Source organism: Schistocerca serialis, unplaced genomic scaffold (genome assembly GCF_023864345.2).
Source record: "Schistocerca serialis cubense isolate TAMUIC-IGC-003099 unplaced genomic scaffold, iqSchSeri2.2 HiC_scaffold_1052, whole genome shotgun sequence".
Taxonomy (NCBI): domain Eukaryota; kingdom Metazoa; phylum Arthropoda; class Insecta; order Orthoptera; family Acrididae; genus Schistocerca; species Schistocerca serialis.
Genome location: NW_026047242.1, coordinates 82,501 through 87,500, shown reverse-complemented (window position 1 = coordinate 87,500; position 5,000 = coordinate 82,501). Strand labels below are relative to the sequence as shown.

At 53.2% G+C, this 5,000-nt stretch overlaps 1 non-coding gene across 1 annotated transcript in view; it reads right to left on the bottom strand.

The window, feature by feature from the left end:
- Window positions 1-580, bottom strand: part of LOC126430600 (small subunit ribosomal RNA) — a 1,910-nt gene extending 1,330 nt beyond the window's left edge. Inside the window, exon 1 of the ribosomal RNA XR_007577242.1 lies at window positions 1-580. This exon is cut by the window's left edge and continues 1,330 nt beyond it. This is a non-coding gene — a ribosomal RNA (small subunit ribosomal RNA).
- Window positions 581-5,000: the final 4,420 nt, after the last annotated feature.

The window sequence follows — 5,000 nt, the reverse complement described above, 5'->3', positions numbered from 1 at the left end:
CCAGACTTGCCCTCCAATAGATACTCGTTAAAGGATTTAAAGTGTACTCATTCCGATTACGGGGCCTCGGATGAGTCCCGTATCGTTATTTTTCGTCACTACCTCCCCGTGCCGGGAGTGGGTAATTTGCGCGCCTGCTGCCTTCCTTGGATGTGGTAGCCGTTTCTCAGGCTCCCTCTCCGGAATCGAACCCTGATTCCCCGTTACCCGTTACAACCATGGTAGGCGCAGAACCTACCATCGACAGTTGATAAGGCAGACATTTGAAAGATGCGTCGCCGGTACGAGGACCGTGCGATCAGCCCAAAGTTATTCAGAGTCACCAAGGCAAACGGACCGGACGAGCCGACCGATTGGTTTTGATCTAATAAAAGCGTCCCTTCCATCTCTGGTCGGGACTCTGTTTGCATGTATTAGCTCTAGAATTACCACAGTTATCCAAGTAACGTGGGTACGATCTAAGGAACCATAACTGATTTAATGAGCCATTCGCGGTTTCACCTTAATGCGGCTTGTACTGAGACATGCATGGCTTAATCTTTGAGACAAGCATATGACTACTGGCAGGATCAACCAGGGAGCTGCGTCAACTAGAGCTGAGCAGCCGGCCGCCCGGGAGTGTGTCCCGGGGGCCCGCGCGAACACGCAAGCGTCCGCTCAATTATTCTGCAAACAGGAGGAGGCTGAGCTCCCCTGCACCATACACCTCGAAACCCTCTCAGGTCCCGGCGGCGCGCAGCGCCGTCCTAAGTACTTGGTCGGGTTCGAGAGAGGCGCAATCGCCCGGGGTTTGGCGAGTAGACGCTTTAGGTGCGACCACCCGTGCTCCCAACTGAGCTTGCCGCTGCCGACAGAGGCCCGGGAGCGTGCTGTCGTGGCATTGCCGGCGGGAGACAACACGCGCCACCTACGGTGACCGGCAGCTCCAACGCCAGCGCCACAGAAGGACAAAAGCCCCACTTGGGTGCCGAAGCGAACTCTCCCAGCACAGCGCACGCGCCAACACGTCCGCACAGCTGCGATACAAACCACCTGCGAGAACCGCAGAGGCGACCGAGCAGCAGACGGCGTCGCGGCGCCGAGCGCCGGGCGGCGGCGCATCCTCAGCGCACACAGTCCTCAATCGGACCAGCACACTGCAGATGTCCACCGCGCTTCGCACCGGGCCCGCGAGGACCTACTTTGGCCGCACGGCACCGCGTGCAGGGTGCGCCGGCGCGCAGCTGCGCCGCCTGCCGCCTCCGTCGGCCGGCGCGCCTGCCACTGGCCGCCCCCACCAGCCGGCTGTAGCGCGTGCGCCCACGCACCGCGCGGCCAGCACGCCGGGAGGCCCCCCCTCACCGGCCGGGGACGGTCCCACCCAGCCACCGCCGCGTATCGCTTCACACCCAGATGCCATTCACGTTCGTGGGCATGGTGGGTATCGCTGGAACAACCGGTTGGTAGCTCAACCGATCGTCGCCATCACTGATTCACCTCTAGCGAGAACAACCGCACCACAACGGTTTACCAGTTGTTCATTTGCGTAACGTCACCAGCAAACGTAGGCGTCCATCGCCATTTGCAAATTCAACGATTGTTGCATGCCTGTGTCAGGTGTCACGACACACTATGTCTGCCCACATACACGCAACAACATGTGCACGCTTCGCGAACACGTGGAAGGTGGCCCCCGTACGTATGCGATGTCCATTGCGCGAACGACTGTCAACCGGCCTCTGTCGCATGTCGCAGATGTGGAACGCAGTGCACCATGCTATCACGGTGTGTGAGAAGAGACGACTACGTCTGACAACACGCGCCACTACATCAACAGACGGCTCATGCTGATCGCCATCCAGGGCATACCACACTGCAATCCAGCTCTTATAGGGAGACGACACGTAGCTGAGTGCACAACATTTGGACCGCATGGTTCGCCGTTGTTGGCGCAGTCGTTGTACGGTCACATGTACCACGATGTATCATTCAGTACATGAGGACCAATGTGCAGTACAGTGTGTGATTTGGACGTACAACATCAGCGGACAGTTGACACAGGCCGTACCACAGCGTAGGCTAAGTGCTTCGCCATGCGAATGCCAATGAACAACTGCAAATGCCAATGAACAACTGCAAAGGGCATTGAGCATGTACGTCCTGCTGCCATCCACATTACAGTGTATAGCTGCAAGGTGTTTAACATGAAGCGATACACTGGGGACCGGGCAGTGCGAGTAGCAAACTATATTGCGGGGGTTGCAGTTAGGCAACACTACACTAATTTAACGCGTCGTATGACAATTACAGAGCAGGTTAAGGCCCAACGTGTGTTGGGTTAAGGCCCAACGTGTGTTGGGTTAAGGCCCAACGTGTGTTGGGTTAAGGCCCAACGTGTGTTGGGTTAAGGCCCAACGTGTGTTGGGTTAAGGCCCAACGTGTGTTGGGTTAAGGCCCAACGTGTGTTGGGTTAAGGCCCAACGTGTGTTGGGTTAAGGCCCAACGTGTGTTGGGTTAAGGCCCAACGTGTGTTGGGTTAAGGCCCAACGTGTGTTGGGTTAAGGCCCAACGTGTGTTGGGTTAAGGCCCAACGTGTGTTGGGTTAAGGCCCAACGTGTGTTGGGTTAAGGCCCAACGTGTGTTGGGTTAAGGCCCAACGTGTGTTGGGTTAAGGCCCAACGTGTGTTGGGTTAAGGCCCAACGTGTGTTGGGTTAAGGCCCAACGTGTGTTGGGTTAAGGCCCAACGTGTGTTGGGTTAAGGCCCAACATAGGTTGGGTTAAGGCCCAACATAGGTTGGGTTAAGGCCCAACATAGGTTGGGTTAAGGCGCAACATAGGTTGGGTTAAGGCGCAACATAGGTTGGGTTAAGGCGCAACATAGGTTGGGTTAAGGCGCAACATAGGTTGGGTTAAGGCGCAACATAGGTTGGGTTAAGGCGCAACATAGGTTGGGTTAAGGCGCAACATAGGTTGGGTTAAGGCCCAACATAGGTTGGGTTAAGGCGCAACATAGGTTGGGTTAAGGCGCAACATAGGTTGGGTTAAGGCGCAACATAGGTTGGGTTAAGGCGCAACATAGGTTGGGTTAAGGCGCAACATAGGTTGGGTTAAGGCGCAACATAGGTTGGGTTAAGGCGCAACATAGGTTAGGTTAAGGCGCAACATAGGTTAGGTTAAGGCGCAACATAGGTTAGGTTAAGGCGCAACATAGGTTAGGTTAAGGCGCAACATAGGTTAGGTTAAGGCGCAACATAGGTTAGGTTAAGGCGCAACATAGGTTAGGTTAAGGCGCAACATAGGTTAGGTTAAGGCGCAACATAGGTTAGGTTAAGGCGCAACATAGGTTAGGTTAAGGCGCAACATAGGTTAGGTTAAGGCGCAACATAGGTTAGGTTAAGGCGCAACATAGGTTAGGTTAAGGCGCAACATAGGTTAGGTTAAGGCGCAACATAGGTTAGGTTAAGGCGCAACATAGGTTAGGTTAAGGCGCAACATAGGTTAGGTTAAGGCGCAACATAGGTTAGGTTAAGGCGCAACATAGGTTAGGTTAAGGCGCAACATAGGTTAGGTTAAGGCGCAACATAGGTTAGGTTAAGGCGCAACATAGGTTAGGTTAAGGCGCAACATAGGTTAGGTTAAGGCGCAACATAGGTTAGGTTAAGGCGCAACATAGGTTAGGTTAAGGCGCAACATAGGTTAGGTTAAGGCGCAACATAGGTTAGGTTAAGGCGCAACATAGGTTAGGTTAAGGCGCAACATAGGTTAGGTTAAGGCGCAACATAGGTTAGGTTGAGGCACAATATAGGTTAGGTTGAGGTACCGTATAGGTTAGGTTAAGGTACAGTATAGTTTAGGTTAAGGTACAGTATAGTTTAGGTTAAGGTACAGTATAGTTTAGGTTAAGGTACAGTATAGTTTAGGTTAAGGTACAGTATAGTTTAGGTTAAGGTACAGTATAGTTTAGGTTAAGGTACAGTATAGTTTAGGTTAAGGTACACATTGTTGTATGGAAAGGTGTAATGGGGGGGGGGGGGGGCGGCCGGTCGGTTTGTTGATTGTGATTATAGTAAGTGGATGCCTGCGGCATCATCTGATTTGCCACGTCAGGATGCACCTTTGGCTCATGACAGGCGGCGCTCCGATTCCATGCTTGTGGCAGACCTGTGTCTTTCATTCCTGCCATTGTTTGTGTGCTGTGAGAGGAGGCAGTATTGTGATGTTGGGTGCACCCCTGTGTAGGACATGTGTGGGTGTTGGTGGCTTAGCTGAGCAATGGTGGTTGTCGGGGGGGTGGAATATTCCGTTTTCTGAGTGGACCTCCCAGTCTGGTTATGACAGTGTGGATTGTCTCATGTGGCGGAGAGGATGCACTGGGTGTTGTTCCATGCTGGTGCTTACATATTGTCTGTGTGCGTGTTACAGGCGGAGAGTAGTGCGTGATAAGAGTGTGTGGCTGCCGTGTGGTTGTGATTGTGAGCAGAGTCTTTCAGCATGTATACGGACAGTTGTATATATTATCTGTATTCTGATGGGTCTATGTATTACTAATCAGCGCCGTGTATACGTTTAATCCGGTTCCAGTCGAAACTGTTGTATCTCTGTACATTAGTGACACGGCGAGCGCGCTATGTAGCTACTCGTCTCGGCAGCTTCCACCGGTGTATGGCAAATGATTATAAGCAATGAGTCGAGTCGTCAATACCGATAGTGTGACGTCACATGTCTGGGGTGGGGGACGCTGCGCCCTTCCGGTGGGTCATGGCCTAGAAAGACGCTCCCCACGCAGGGGGGCTTGGACTGTCATAAACTCTTCCGAGTAATATACTTGCCGTACGTTTTTGCGACTGCGAGTGCAACGCCCACCGGTACCGACATGGATGGAGCGCCTCCTAGCTGACCGCTCAGCATCGGCATTCGTACAGAGAGCAACGCGATCGCGTCTCTAGCTCGTAACTGGTACAGCTCGCAGCTCATGTATAGGGACAGCGGGAATGTCGCATATTGGACATAACTCTTCATG